Source organism: Lissotriton helveticus, chromosome 9 (assembly GCF_964261635.1).
Source record: "Lissotriton helveticus chromosome 9, aLisHel1.1, whole genome shotgun sequence".
NCBI lineage: Eukaryota > Metazoa > Chordata > Amphibia > Caudata > Salamandridae > Lissotriton > Lissotriton helveticus.
The window spans coordinates 98283994-98301194 of NC_136070.1; positions in this window are offsets into that span (position 1 = coordinate 98283994).

Consider the following 17201-nt stretch of genomic DNA (forward strand, 5'->3'; position numbering starts at 1 on the left):
GCCGTGTCAACGAAGCATTCTTAACACGGCGGCACAATGCGATATACTCCTGATAATGTGCAAACTGAACGCGCTAAAATCAACGCTACTCCGCAAAAATGCGAAACGCGAATGCAATACATTTTGCGATGAGGCCAATCGCGGTACAAAAAGCACCAAAAACCAGCGACTGAGCTAGAAATCCCACGCGTCTGGAGGGAAAAAGCACCATAAAAGCGTAAATAAACGGTGAGATGACAACGTGCGAGCACAACCCCACAGCTGTGAGTCAGAACAAATGACCATCGTCCAAATCAGATAGGGTGCTGCGGCGGTGATGAGGCAATTAAGGCAAGAGGCCCCAGCGCATAGCAGGCACCACACGTGGGGCACCTCAGCAGGTCGGCCAGGTCCCGGACGACAGCAGCAACTAGTTGGCCAAACCTTCCGGAACATACCCACCCCAGGCCCCCAGAGAACACTCTTCATCGGAGCATCCTGTCCCGCCACGGACTCTCATGGACCTCTTTACTTTTTCTTTTGTCCTGGCTCCATTTTCCTGCTGCTCTCCACCTCTCTTATCTGGATCCCGACTCACCATCTTGTCCATTCCCTTGTCCTTTACCCTTTTCCCTCGGTTCCCACTTGACGATCCTCAAATGTTTCTTCCCTTTTCTGATATGCCTTTTCTCCATACCCTTGTATCCCTCCCACCCTCCCTTGGTGCTGTGACTGCGTCCCCCCTCCGACCCCACTTAATGGAACTCTGCTCTTCTGTTTTTTATTTTTTTTTATATTTGGGTCTTGAGCTGAGAACATCTACTATGTGTGTGTGTATATATATATATATATATATATATATATATATATATATATATATATATATATATAGAGAGAGAGAGAGAGAGAGAGAGAGAGAGAGAGAGAGATAACTCTAATCACTGGTATATGGAGTAGACCTTTGTACTCTCTACCATTCCTATGTGACTCTTAGAGTATATCCATTTGTATCTCTTCCTTGAGTGACTTTACTATTTGCACATTTGCAATTTTTCTTTCGGTTTGTATCTCTTCCTTGTGTGACTTTACATCTTGTACATTTTCAAATTTTGCTGTTTCTATCTTTTATGTAACGCATGTAATCCTAAGTCCTTATGTTTTGCGACTGGTTCTTATGTAAAGCGCTCTGACACCTTCGGGTAAATTTCGCGCTACAAAAATCACAAAAAAAATCGTCCGGTGCATTTGGCACTCTTATCCATGGGGCTTTGCTGCGTACACATATGTTGTGCAACACACAACATGCAACGCTCATCTTGCACACGAGGTCTGGGCTGTGCAGGAGCTTACCACCTATGACGTCCAGGCACCTGAAATGTGACATCATGCCAAATGTGCGCTCCACGATGCCCCTGACGCGTTTGTGGGCCACATTGTACTGCCTCTGGGCCTGTGTGTTCGGGGCTCGCAGGGGTGTCATCATCCAATCGCAGAGTGCATATCCTTGGTCACCTGTTATAGTGCAGAGAGACATGAGTCACAACTACTTACTGTATGTTGTGTTGGCAGGCTCATTGGTTCATTGGTGTGTGATATGTGTGACTTAGTGATTCCTGTATGACATGTACTGCGTGTTGCAAATGAGCTGCATCACTGTGTACTACGTAGCCTTACTGCTGCACCTCCCCCGAGCACATTCGCTAGTGTGCACAGCGCGATTACATCACATGCAACCCTACGGCACACCATTGACATTCCTGTCTCTGCATGTCTACAATCCTGAGTAACCCACAGTGATGATGCTGCGCAGAATGTGGCCGGCCACGTGTGTTGGCCCATTGCAAGGACAGGGCTGACACAGATGTAGTGCACCTGCCTGGCTGAACTCGACATGCAGTTGAGGGTACATCTCTGGCTCATGCTGCGCTAATAGCGACACACAGAACAGTTGGCATGTGTGATCCCTGACCCCGAGCGGGCATGGCCACCCCCATGTTCCCCTTCGGCCGACCACGCACACCAGGGACATGCCACATAGCAACATTGTCACATGCGTGATGGTGGCACAGACACTATAACAGAGACACACGCATCGGCCACATCCTTAGCAAGGCCCACACCGAACCACACCTAGATCCACGTGTGGAGTAGCCACACCCCTATGCAGTACTGTCGTACACCTGTCCACCCCGCTTATGCTCTCATGAAGATACGACACGGTGACATATCCCAGGTCTACACCACTGCCTGCGGTGACATGGTTGCGCACGCTGTACACAGCACAAGGTAATGTGGATTTGGCCCTGGTCCCACATGCATACATAATGACCACACGGACACATTGAGTGAGTTTGTGGGACTGGCTACAGGCATGTGCGCCTGGCCCCTTTTATTGCAAGGGTCACATCTCTAGTGACGCCTGTGCTGGATGGGTATTTAGTAGTGTAAGCCACCATTCAGGGGTTGGTTGGTGCTGGCAAAAACCACAACAGTGAGCAGACAATCAGCAGTACAAGGTACAGACATAATGGGTCCCTGACTTGTGCAGCACAGAGTTTGTGGCACAAGGATGTACAGAGGCTGGCACAGGCACACCGCCCTGAGACGGTGACTGGCGGTGCACTGAGGTAGGACCACGGAAGCTGAGCGTGTACTCATCAATGTCCAGGGGAATGTCGTGGAGGGTTGCGGGGGACAGTGGAAGGTGTCCCCCCAGGGCATGATGGAGAGGGCAGAAGCAAGGAGGAACAGGCAAAGGGCGGAGTTGAATGCTACAGACTCCACTTATCGACCTTGTCAGTATCAGCTACATGCAGAGGAAGACAACCTCCAGCCCATGGACCCAGATGCCACTGACGTACAAACAGAGATGGACCATGAATTTCAGGGCGAACACTCAGGGGCAACAGAGCTGGACAGGGATGCAATCTGCGATGAGGCCTGTACAATGACATGGACTCAGTCATGTAGAGGGCAAAACACAATTAAAAATGTGTGACCTACTCCATCGCAGTGTGTGTCGGAGCCAGCAGTCATCAGGGGCCCACAGCCACTTGTGGTAGTCATGCGCTGCACAGAGTCAGTGGCACAGTGCAGTTGTTGGCAGTACCCCATCACCTCTGTAAAGGGGAACCTTTTCTTCTCCCGACTGATAATGTGACATGTACACTGCCATGAAGATATCAAAACTCAGTTCCAAAAATGTGACCTAGTTGACCGCAGTGTAGGCCAGAGGCAGCAGCCAGCACAGGTTAAGCGCTGTCCAGCGACCTCATCCTGGATCTCTCACACACGACGTTGGAATGGCATTTGTATTAGATTTATGGCTGACAAAGGTAGTGGCACGAGAGCAGAGTGGGTGTTTAGCCAGCGACAATGCCGTGTCCTGCCTGTGACGGAGTGCATTGGATTGGTGTGAGGCCTGCAGGACTGCAGTGTAGGCCGAAGGCCGCAGTCAGCTAGTGCCCACAGACACGTTTGGTGCGAGTCCTATGCACAGCCTTGGTGGCACCACATTGAAGGGAGTATAGTGACATAACCTCAGCCTTAAATAATGTACTCTACCATGGTGTAATCCCAACTCAGTTCTAAATGTGTGTCTTACTTGTCCGCTGTGTATGCCGGTGGAGTACGTCAACGAGAATGGAGTTCAGCGGGACTGTGTCGCGGAGGCCGTGATGGTCCGAGGAGGCTGCCAAGGTCGTGGGCCTCGGGCCTGGAGCACATGGTGGGCCCTCTTCGACACACGCCGGTGTCGGCAGTTGGGCATTGAGGCCTGGGTGCAAAGGGGCGGGTAAGACTGGATCGAGAACCAGCTGCCTGGGGTGCATCAGGCCCACAGGATCGCTGTCAACACCGCTCACGGCGTCGGCCTCGTAGCGGGGCAGGAGGCACCGCCCTTGCAGAGATGTTGGGCATTCTGGAAGAGGACCATGCCCAGAGTGATGTGCCTTTTATTCACACCCCTACGCTGGCCTGATGTACGCCGAGCCAGCCCACTCCGCTCACGCTTATGGGGGGACGTGACAAGCTACATTTCCTTTATTTCCCCCACTGTCTGGGGTGACATGGTTGCGTCCACTATCCACTATACTCCGAACACCAGCAGTGTGTGTCGACATGGATATGTGTGTGGTCTGCATACTGCAGTCTGGCCAGCACATCCACGCCACACTTGGCAATGGGTATATTCTCATTCATGGGTCTCCTGCCTCCTTCGCACATGCCTGGTTCCCACCTCTCCCCACAATCTGCTATTGTGTGGCTGAGGTGCAGTTACGCTGATGGCTTGTGTACATGCCTGGCCCTGGTTCCCACAGTAAGTTGTGCTGTCGTGTCTGGGGTGTGGGCATGTTGTTTGGCATGTTGTATGTGAGTTTGTAACTTGTGCATTCCCAGAGTTGTGAGTTGCATGATAGTGGATTTGAAGTGTATGGTGTGTTCATTTGGTACTTACCAACAAGCAGAGCACTTCCGTAGGTACCATCCTGGAAGCGCCAATTGATGATGGACTGTCTGAAGATGTAGGACTCATGCACACTGCCTGGGGAGTTGGCGACGACATTGGTGAAGAGTCCCTGGTGGTCCACTATTGGCTGCACATTGATGGAATGCGTGGGCTTTCTGTCGCAGTAATTGTGTGAGGTGTCGGCAGGGGGCACAAGTAGGACATGTGTGAAGTCAGTTGCCCCTGACACGTGTGGGAATCCAGCTATGGCATACAAGCCTTGCTTGGTCTCCAGCTGTTCCTGCACAGTGTGGGGAAAGAATAGGTACTGGGGTACCAAGCTGATAATGGCATCCAGACAGGTTTGAGGAACTTTGATAGGGCTGGCTGTGAGACTCCTTCGACTCTGGAGGTTGTTGGTTGGAAGGTACCAGAGGCCAACAGGTGCAGCACAGCCAGCAGTTTTGTCTGAGGTGGGATGTTGCTTGTCCGCTGTGTTGGTACCGTCAGCCTGTGGGTAATGATGATCAGGATGTGGAGGATGATTGTCCTTTTGAGCCTGTAGTGGGCAATGACATACTCTGGTGTTAAGTCTGTGAGGCTGGTGTGTTTTCTGAAGGTCCGCGGTCTGTGTCTGCTCTGCCTCTGTGGTGGCCTGGGGGTGTGGTGCGGAAGGGGGTCCGGGGGGTGGTGGAGGGGCCTGGCGGTGGGGGTTGTGGGCCTGTCGGGATTCCGATATGCATGGTCAGTAGCTCCATGGCATCTGTTGTTCTTCAGGTGTGGCTCTGGACTGGGCTCCCTTTTCTGGTGCCGGCTGCCATCCAACTTTACACCAGGTCAGAGCAGGTGTTAATATCCTGCTGCTAACGCGCCTTATCGCATGTTTTGTGGTTGTATCACCCATCTGGCTGGTCGTTGAGAATGTTGCAGAGTGGGGTCGTCGCGGCTTTTTGCACGGGAGCGCCTACTCTGCATCTCATGAGCGATAGTTGCGGGGATATCTGTGGCGATGTTTTTTGTGTCTGCTATTGCAGGTAAACTGGTGCTATGGGCTGTTAGCACCAGCTTGTGAATGGGGTGATACATTTATCATGACTTTGGCTGTGATAAAGTGCCGTTAACTCGGATATAACTCCTTGAGAATATGCCACAGAGAGTGCTAGGCAATCCTGTGGGAGAAAAGACAGGTGATTGACTTACAAGAAAGTAACTGTTTTACAGTTCCAGTCTTCAGGTGGTCCAGGCCAACACTGTGGGCATTGTCGGTTAAGGGGGACTGGGGCCCCCAGAGGTGCGGGTTCAGTATTTACGCTGTGGCGGTCAATACCGGCAATGATATTTTCCCTTGCGGTCTGCGGAGAGTAATGCAATAGGTTGGTTTTTAGCAGACAGCCAACATGATTTTGGTTGTGGTTGCTGGTGGCTGTCTGCTGTCGTTTGGCTGGATGAGTTCCGCCTTCGTCAGACCGTCACAGGGAGGTTTGGTCGGGAGGTAGGGCCAGAGGAGGCCAGAGGAGGCTGACATGGCCACTTGCAGGAGGGTAGGGGCTCTCAGGCACCAGCTAGGCACAGCTGGGGTTGTGGGGGCCTAGAGGATCCCTCTACCACTGCAGTTGGGGAGTTCTTTGGTAGTAGAGAGTCACGTTGACACCAGTATCGGTCCTCAACGTGGTGGTTCTGGTACTGGCGGACACCGGGAACTAGAGCCTCTAGTCTGGAAGAAGATTCTTGGCACTTTGGCGAAGGTTTCGGGGCCTCTGGGTTTTAGGAGGTCAGGCAAGGTTTCTGGAAGGGTAGTAGGTTAAGTGGTCGACCTGTGTGCAGATGGTGGGGTTCTTGCCGAGGTTTGTCTGCAGTGGTTGCGGTCCCTCCCCAGAAGTAGTCCTTGTCCATTGAATCTGAAGATGTAAGGTTCAGGGGTGCCCCATAATACTAGATTTAGGGGTGTCACAGGGGTGTTCAGGTCAAGACCAATGTCCCTTCCTTGGGGTGTCTACGCCCCCTGGTATGCCATCCTCCCATGGGAGGGGAGCATAATCCTCTTCCTAATTGGCTGAGCAACCTCAGCTTCAAGATAGAGGGACTAAGATGTATGCTTCCCCTCACCACTCCACCGGAGGGGTGGGGTTGGCAAAGGTAGGCACACCACCCTTCCTGGCTAGATTTCCCACCGGTTCTCGCACCCAAATAGGGGCCAGAACCTGTAGGTGCCAGTTGCTGATAACAGCAAAAGGCTGGGGGTAGCTAACAGAGGCGGCAGGTCTTTGAGGACCCTGCCCATCCTGGGGGGTGGGAGGCATGACTCCTCTGCCCAGGATGTGCTTTGTTTTCAGACCCAGAGAGCACAGGGCTCTCTACCCAGGGGTCCAGAAACCTGTCTGGTGGTGGCAGAAGGCTGGCAGTCAGTCAGGAACCACACCAGGGCTGGTCGTGTTTCAGGGGGTTTCTCTAAGAGGCCCTTGAGTACATTTTACATTAAATCGGACACTGGCATTAGCATTACCAAATTCCTTAGTCTTCAGTAAAGCCATCATAGAGCAGGGGAGTTTGTGATAACAAATTCCCAGCCCACCTACTCAAAATGGCTTTGCTGCACTTACAATGTCTGTGAATGGCACAGACACTAGGGGAGCAACGTTCGTGTCACTGTGCCCTCACCTGGGGTATAGTGCACCCTGTTAAAAGTGTGACATGTCTATTCCTCAGACACTGATTGTTAGGCCTGGCACCCAGTGACGGGGTGCAATGTTGACTTTGGGGTTAGGGGTCCCACGCTGACACACAGGCTGCAGTGGCAGGGTGTATGTGTCAGGTGAGGAGTCTCTAAGGGTGGCATAACTCATGCAGCAGCCCTCTGATACTTTCTCTGGTCACGAGGCATGGTATCTTTTACAAGGGACTTATATGTGGGCCAGAGGTTGTGCCAATTGTAGATGCAGAGGTACAGTTTTGGGAAAGAAAACAAGTGCTGGGGCCTGGTTAGCTGTTTACACCAGGAAGTGAGTACCAAACAGGTATGGTCCCAGCTTCTTCAGGGACCAAACCAGAGCAAAGGCCTCCCTCTCAGAGGCACTCCAACACTGCTAACTGGGGAGCAACCTCCTGCTTATAAAAGCAACAGGCTTGTCTTAGCCATCATCATTGGTCTGGGATAGGACTGCTCCTAACCCTAGCTCAGAGGCATCAATCTGCACAATGAACTTCTTGAAATAGTCTGGAGCTTTAAGAACTGGTGCTGAGTATATTGCCTCTTTAAGGGTGTCAAAAGCCTTATGACAACTAACTGTCCAGTTCACTTTCTTGGGCATTCGTTTGGAGGTAAGTTCTGTGAGTGGTGTCACAATGGATCTATGCCCTTTCCCAAACCTCTGGTAGTCCCCAGTCAAGCCAAGGAATGCCCTAACTCTCAGGGTTGTGGGAACCTCCCAATCCAGAATTGTCTGGATCTTGGGTTGTAATGGTTGCACTTGACCCCCTCCCATAAGGCTGCTCAAGTATATATAACAGTTCCCTACCCTATTTGGCACTTGGCGGCCTTGATAGTTAGGCCTGCAGACTGCAGGGCCTGTAAAACCTTCTCCAGGTGGATCAGGTGATCGTGCCAGGTGGAGCTAAAGACAGCAAAATCATTGAGATATGCTGCACTAAAGGTCTCCAAGCCAGCAAGGACTTGATTCATCAACTTTTGGAAGGTGGCAGGGGCATTCTTTAAATAAAAGGGCATAACAGCAAACTGATAATGCCCTTTGAGTATGGAGAATGATGTCTTTTCTTTGGCTCCCGGAGCCATGCCAATCAGCTAGTACCCCGCAGTTAAGTCAAAAGTACTGAGAAATTTGGCTGCACCCAATGTGTCTATCAATTCATCAGCCCTTGGGATGGGGTGTGCATATTTCTTGGTGACAGAATTGAGAACTCTGTAGTCCACACAAAACCTCATTACTCGCTTTCCACCCTGTGGTTGAGGTTTGAGGACTAGGACCACTGGGCTAGCCCAGGGACTCTCAGAAAGTGCAATGACCTCCAATTCCAGCATCTTGCTCACTTCAGCCTTGATGCTTTCCTTAACTTGGTCAGACTGGTGATAGATTTTTGTTTTGATAGACATGCTGCCTCCAGTGTTCACATCATGGGTACACCAGTGTGTTTGACCAGGGAATAAGGAGAAGAGCTCAGGATTCTACTGCAGGACCTACAATCGGACTTCTGTTGGTCAGAGAGGGTAATAAATTAGATAACTCCATCCACTGACCCAGCTTTGAGGCTATGGGAGAGGAGGTCACGGAGAGGTTCACCATCAGCATGGCTACATCAGCCCTGTCACAGAAAAGTTTCAGCCGATTAACATGGATCATCCTCTTGGAGGTCCTGCAAACCCAGGTCTACCAAGTAGGTAACCTCACTTTTCGTTTCTAAGATGGGGTAAGGGCCACTCCATTTGTCTTGAAGGACCCTGGGTGCCACAGGCTCCAAAACCCACACCTTTTGCCCTTGTTGGAACTCTACCAATGCAGCTTTCTGGTCATGCTATAGCTTCTGGAGCGGTTGGCTGAGCTCTAGATTTTTGAATGCCTTTTCGATGTACTCTGACATTCTGAAGCGAAGACCTAGTACATAGTCCACCACATCTCGTTTAGGGTCATGGAGAGGTCTCTCCCAGCCTTGTTTTACAAGAACAAGTAGTCCCCTTACAGGATGGCCAAACAGAAGTTCAAAGGGGGAAAACCGTACTCGCTTCTGAGGCACTTCCCAGTAAGCGAAGAGCAGACATGGCGGGGGGATATCCCATCTCCTGAGTTTTTCATGATCATGCCTTTCAATGTATTGTTACACCTTTCAACAAGACCATTGGTTTGAAGGTGATATTGTGTAGTGAATTTGTAATTCACTCCACACTCATTCCACATGTGTTTTAGGTAAGTTGACATGAAGTTGGTACCTGTCACAAAACACCTCCTTAGGGAACCCCACCCTGGTAATTATACCAATGAGGGCTTTGGCTACTGCAGGAGCTGTTGTAGAGGTAGGGGGGATTGCTTCAAGATACCTGGTAGTATGATCTTCCACTACCAAAATATATTGGTTTCCTGAAGCTGTGGGTGATTCATGTGGACCCACTATGTCCACACGAATAGAACACGTTACAACGCAAACATTTACAACACAGGCTTTTACAACATGGTTTTAACATCGCAACATCCATTATAAGGCATTATTTTACAACGCATATTTAGAAACTACATTTACAACGCATTCCATTACAACGCATACCTTTACAACACATAATACTTTTAGGGTAACAGTGGGGTAAGTTTTGGATAGTGATGGGGTAAAAATTACTATTCACACTCCAGTGAGTGCAACAGTAGGGTAAGTGTTGGATAGTGTAGGGGTGAAATTCCCCCCAAACCCATACCCACCATAAAACTTTTTTAAAAAACTCCATTATTTACCTTATAATGCATTGTAGTGACATGAAATGTAATGCCTGCGTTGTAATGGCATGCGATGTAAATGCAGTCGCGTTGTAATGACAGTGTTGTAAAGGTAGTGTGTTGTAATGACTGCGTTGTAATAGTTGTTTCCCTGTCCACAACAGCCCTCTCAAAGGGAACCCTAAACACTGGTAGTGGAATTAAGGGGGCCTTTAGGTGCCCACCTGTTTTGCCCCTGGCTTGGCAGGTGATACAGGAGCTTACAAACTCTTTAACTTTCTGGGACATTTAGGGCCAGTAGAAATGGCTGAAAAGCTTTTCCCAAATTGTAGTCTGGTCTAAGTGCCCAGTTGGGGATGTCATGGGCCAATGTGAGTAAGAACTCTCTGTACATCTGAGGCACTCCCACTCCCCTAGTCATACTAGGTTTGGGGTCTCTGGCCTCAGTATACAGGAGTCCCTCCTCTCAATAGGTCCCGTGGAAACCATTGACATCTCTCTCCCTTTTCCTGGTCAGCAGTCTGCTCCTGACCGCTTTCAAGAGTTGGACATACCTGCTGTCCAAGCTGTTTCCTAGAAGGACCCCCGGCCTAGGAGCTCAAACTGATAAGGTTCAAGTCCCACAGGTTCAGTGCCCACTGGGGTTGACAAGCCCTCTCCCTGAGACGAGGAGTCCTGATCTTTGAGAAGCTATTCCCCCAGTCTTGCTACCTTTTCTCTTGGGAGGTTGGGCCATACTTTCAGGTTCCAACGCTCCTTTTTCACCCTGTGCTCGGCTCTGTGCTCAGATTTTCACACACACAATTTCATGATTCCCAACATAGCTGAATGGGTTCTCAAATGGTCTCCAGGTCGTTTCCAAGCAGACAGGCAGCTGCCAGTTTTGGAGAGACTTCTACCTGTTTCAGGCCAGTAACCCCCAGTCTAATGTCAGCGTTGCCAAGGAATGGTCTGTGGCTACACTGTCAGCATTGGTGACTGGATAAGTTTGTCTAGTAAGGCATTGTCCTGGGGAAACCAGATTATCTTTCACCATGGTGACACTGGCACCTCTATCCCACAGGGCTTCTACTCTAGCCCCATTAAACAAGGGGTACTGCAGGTACTTCTTTAAACTAGTGGGCCATACAGCTAAAGTGGCATGGTCCACCCCGCCTTCAGAAGCTAAAGCCTCTTCAATGTGAACCTTGATTTGCTCTGGGCACACTGTTGACCCCATCTGGAGATTAACCACACCAGCAGTAACAGGTAGGGGACTAGGGGCTGTCATGTTAGGAGAAGTTGCATCTCCAGTTCGGTGTCCCAACTTCTTACAGATATCACACAAGGCCTTCACAGGATCAAAATATTTACCCTTGTATCCACCACTGGATTGGGAGGTTTTCAGGGGCCCACCTTCCTGTGCAGATGTTCACTCTAGTCAGGTTGAAATCAGTTTGAGGCAAAAAGTTAGGGGGTAACCATGCATAAAGGGGCAATTTCCTATAATGAGTGTCCGTGTTTCCTTTACCTTTAAGACCTCCATTCGCTCAAGCAGGTTTTCATGTCCATTAAATTCAGAGGAAGTAAGGGCCAGATGTATCAAAGGGTTTTGCCCATTCTGTTCCAACAAAAGTGACTGGTCCAGAGTACCCAGGTCTATATCTCAATTCCAAAAGAGTTCAAAGGCATCAAGGAAGAATGCTCAAAGCTCTGGACGATAATAACTTCAAAGAGACAACTGTGAATAAATGCGAGCATATGTTCCTTGTTTCTAATTAAGTAATTATTCCTTCAGCATGGATAAATCCATATTGTCTTGATATTGCAGTAGCAGATCCTGTTACTTGATATTCCATCCATTCATTTCTCAATTAATCCATTTCACTTCTTTTTTGTAAAATTTGTAAGACCTTATTGAACATGTCAAAAACAGCCGACACGTGTTTCACCCTATGTGGCGAATAACGCCAGGGCTTTCTCAAGGCTATGCAAGTTTTTTCATCGGTCTATGACTGGTTTCCAAATAATATCAAAATACAATGAGTCACTATCCAATTTTTCTTTAAAAAAATAAATGGGAGAGTTTCTAAAGCGGTCCTCCATATAATACGGTGTTGGCGGTTTGCCCATTCTGTATCTATGGGGAAATGTGTTGATACATATGGCCCTAAATCCTATAAACCCTCTCCTGCCCATTTGACCTTTCTGTTTTGTTTTTGTGCCCCTTCATCCATAGGGATGTTCAAAGGCTCCTGAGGAGCTTTCCATTGTTTTGTTTTATTTGTTTAAAAGTTTGCTAGAATGTTATGGTGCAGGGGTACAAGTGTCCAGCCAGGGGCGTAGCTTTAGGGACAGGGGAGGTGTTGGGGTGTTACACCCCCGTGATAAATGTATTATGTGGTAAATAGTTGGGTAAAGGTGCTTTCAGTCGGGTTTGGTGAAGTTTCTGGTAGATTTCAGCTAGACTTTTACATAAACACAGACAAAACTAGAGAAGTGTTGGAGACGGACACGTAAGGAGGAAGATAAGGAACAATACCTGGCAGCTATGAGTTTTTATTATAAAAATATCAAAAAGGCGAGGAAAATCAGCCTTACCTCTCAAATCACCGAGGCAGGCAATTCCACTCGAGAGCTATTCAGAGTCATAAAGACCTTCACCAATCCAGCAATGTGTGAGACCCCAGACATTTTCTCTCAGGATCTATGTAATAATGTCTCCCAGTTCTTTGAAAACAAAATTAAGGGGATATATGAGAAAATCATGCAAGTCGCAGGCCCTCCAAAGAATGTAGTTCCTGAAACACCCCCTTTTACTACCTCTGGGAACACTCTACATGTGATCCCAGAAATAACTTTACAGCAACTGAATATGCTCATTACCAACATGAAAACCGGTTCCCCTAACGATTTGCTTCCTGCTAAATTGATTCCTTCTTTGATAGAATCCTTAGGCCCATCCATCCACAAATTAATAAACCTCTCCTTTGCCGAAGGAAAACTCCCACAAACTTGGAAGGAAGCGGTTGTGAACCCTATCCGTAAAAACACCACTCTACCCTGGTCAGAGCTCTCCAACCTGCGCCCTATCTCCCTCCTCCCTTTTGTTAGCAAACTGGCTGAGAAACACACTAACACCATCATCTCCAGCTTTATCGAGGCGACAGGGGGCCTGGACCAATCACAATCTGGGTTCAGGCCCAACCACAGCACTGAATCTGCCCTCCTCTCGGTGACTGACAAGATCAAAATGTCACAGGATAGAGGGGGCTCCATGATTTTAGTGCTGCTGGACCTGTCTGCGGCCTTTGATACCGTGTCCCACAACATCCTTCTCAGCCGCTTGCAGGGTGTGGGGATAGGAGGCTTAGCACTATCCTGGTTGGAGAGTTTCCTCTCCGGAAGATCGCAATCAATCAGCATTGGCCCCTACAGATCCAGCTCGAGGGTGCTCACAAAAGGGGTGCCTCAGGGCTCTTGTCTCAGCCCTACATTATTCAATGTTTATGTGGCCCCCCTTGCTGAGATTGTACGAAAATATGGGTTCACACCAGTCTCTTACGCTGATGACACTCAGCTCCTCTACCCTTTCAACTCCCTTGGCCCTAAAGTGAAGGAAAACTTTGCTGAGGGTATGAGGGCAGTGTCACATTGGATGGCAGCAAACTGCCTCCAATGCAATGTGGCAAAAACAGAGATTATGCTCTTCGGCAAAGCTAATCTCCTGTGGTCTCCCGATTGGTGGCCGCTGGACCTGGGTCCAGCCCCAACATCAAAGCCACATGTTAAAAACTTAGGGGTTAAAATTGACCAAAAACTAACCCTCAAGGATCACACGAACCATATTGCAGGATTGTGCTTTCACACCATCGGCCTCCTAAGACGAATCTTCCCATACCTCCCTGATACCCACAGGAAGACTCTCGTACAGGCTCTGGTCACTAGCCGCCTGGACTACTGCAACGCCCTGCTGACACTTGCTAACGCGGATGCAGTGGGACGTTTGCAGGTAGTCCAGAATACGGCGGCTAGACTGGTCATGAATGTACCACCTAGGACGCCATCCAAGCCCCTACTGGAGGAACTGCATTGGCTTCCTATACGGCAGCGAATTAGTTTTAAAATTTGTTGCACGGTACACAAAAGCCTATATGGAGATAGCCCCAAATATCTCGCACAATCACTAGAGCTGTATCAACCCTGTCGGTCACTTCGCTCCTGCAATCAAGCCCTCTTGAAACCACCAGTCACAAAAAAAGTCAGACAGGGAGACCGAGCATTCTCCTCTATTGGCCCTGCTCTATGGAATAAACTTCCCATTGAGCTGAGACTGACTACTAATCATATGTCTTTCAGAAAGTCTCTAAAAACTTTACTCTTCCGTGAGGCATTTCAACCGTAATAACCCCTCACCATATCTGCTAACTGTGACATCCTGGCCCTGACGAGCAAAGCGCGGAGATACCCTTACGGGATTGATTCCTGCGCGATATAAGAATTTAAATAAATAAATAAAATAAATAAAAACACATATACACTTCTTGGTTTAGAAAGTCTTAAAAATGTTGGTTATTTTACAAAATATTGTGATTTCTGTTGCTAAATACAAATAAAAACCTGCATTCCTCTACTTTTTCCCTTCCACTTAAGCACCTCTCAGGAGCCCTGCTTGTGGTATAATGTATTATAATATTATATTGTTGGAAAACTTGAAACTCACACCCGTTCCCAATCTTACTGACCAAGCTACGTTTCTGTGGACAGCAGTCGTCTGCAAAGAAAAAAAAGAATACTTCTGATAAATGACTTCTCAAGTGGGCTTTTTCAACACAGAGGATATTTGGCCGCCATGGTAATTGTTGATGTATACCTACCTAGTATTTATTTATTTATTTAATATGTTTTATATAGCACTAGCTGGACTCGGGGTTATCAGAGCGCCTTCCAGGAGTATTCGTTGCCATATAGTAAAAATAACAATGAGGTAGTATTCAGAAACCAGTACAAATGGTAGAAAGCCTATTAAATATTGCACAGTCTAAATAAAGACAAAGGAGGGAGTAGGGTATGGGAATCGGGGGAGGAAGGGAAGGGGATAAATAAGGCACCATCGAACAGCTATACATAGATAGGATTAATTGGAAAAACCGAGTGATTTTACAGAGTTGGATATGGTGAGAGAGCAGTTGAGTGCAGTAAGGTCAGAAATACAGGATAGAATGGGGAGTGAGTTGTTCTTAGGGGAGAAAAGAATGATTTCGGTCACTTTTGGGTTGAGTTTGAGGTGGTTGAAGTGGAACCAGGATTGCATTTTACTCAAGGTAGCATTGAGGTGAAGGACATCTGAGCGGGATTGAATTTTATAGTAAAGTTGGGTGTCATCGCCATATAGGTGGTAATTGATTCACGCTTGTTTAAGGATGAGGGTGAGGGGTTCCATGAAGAGATTAAATAGAGAGGGGGAGAGGATAGAGCCCTGAGGGACCCCATGGGAGATGGGCAGAGGATTGGAAAGGCAGTCAAGGATTTTAATTTGCTGAGTTCTGTGTTGGAAAAAGGAGGTGAACCATTTAAGGACTGAACCGTTGAGGCCAAAACGATCTTTAAGTGTGTTAAGTAGTGTAGAGAGATTTACAGTATCAAAAGCAGCGGAGAGATCAAGGAGAATGAGTAGGGAGGAATCGCCTTTGTCAAGGGCGTGTTGGATGTCATCAATTATGTTTAGCATTGCTGTTTCTGTACTACAGCCCTTTCTGAAGCCAGATTGGAACGAGTCTGAAAGATTGAATAATAGTATCATGCCTCTTCTCTCCTGCTTCACAAAGGTCGAGCAGCAACATATCATGTAAGTTATGTTTTGATCTTCCTTGAAATTTTCTAGTGACTGCTTCTTTTCTATTATGGAGAAGAAGCAAAAAGTATATATATTAAAAAAGGGAAGAACTTAGATGCCCTCGTATTTTCTTGTTTTTGCAAATATTCCCAGAAGGTTTAAAGTGCAGAGTCATTGGCTTACCTTCCTAGGAAGTGTTATGAGCTAAAGCCTTTTTTTAAAACAGTCTTTCACAAATGGTATGGAAAAAGATATTTTCTTTTCTGCATAGGGTCTATTTTTCAACCTATACTTTAGGACCTCGCTTATCTGTTTACCTCTGTCTTGCCTTCATTCTGGGTACTTGCTAATCTATGCTGAAAGACATTTCTGTAACAAAGTCAATGTGTTAATCCTATGCTTAAAAACTATGCTAGAAAAACAACATTTGAGGTGAGCACATTCAGAGTGGCGTGGGGTTGTAGGGTGCTCCATACAAAGGAGCTACTCTCCACCTAAACCTTTACTGCAGTACTTGAAGCAGAACCCAGATGGTTCCCTCATGTCTTTTTCTTGGTACATGTGTTTGCCAATTCTTCTCTGTGGGCACAAAAGTAGGTCAGGGTTTCTCCTTTTCTCTTTCATATTCAGGGTTTATTTGGAGGGTTAAAAGTTTACCTCTCGCGCCATCATTGTTTTATAGTAATCATCATCACTAGAGTCAAGAATGTGATAAATAGCTTGTATATATCCTGGTTGCATACTGCAGCAGCATTGACCTGTTTACTTTCTTGTGGCTGAAGTAGTTGTTGAGTCTCTACTCAACCTCTGTCCCCAACATGCCCCACACAGAGAATGTGGGCTTGCCCACATGACCACGTTTTTCTGATATCTGGTCACATTTTCTTTCTCTATTTTATTTTGGGAGAAGTGCTATTTTGTGACATGTGGCAGCTGTGTCTGATAGAAGCAGTCATGTGCTCATGTACTCTGGACACAGACCTGGATTAAGCCACAGAAGCAAATAAAGGGAGTATTTCCCCTGCCAGTGTAGTAGTCTGAAATGGATGTACGACGGAACCATGCATGCCTTAACCATGCAGTCTTTACCATGCATAAAACCCATATCTTTACCATGCATACCTTTACCACGACCATACACAGGATTACATTAAAGTAACTATTACTACACATGCCTGTACCCCGCATACCTTTACCAAGCTTTATCTAAAAGGTCAAAATTACAAGTAAATGTAGAAATAATAATAAAATATATTTACCAAAATGTATTAAAATATACAGAAACATATTTTTAAGAATATAAAAAGTACTTTTGCACAGAGTATATGTGTGCATCAGTAAACAACACAATGCAAAACAATACTGAATTTCACAACACTACGCAATTAAAAATACTTTTTACATTTCTACACAGGGTGTAACTGTCCCCAACCAAGATGGTGGATGAAGTCTCTGAGGAAGGTCAAATACATATACATATAAATAAAACACTTACAATATAATTAAAGCTTTAATCACGTATTTC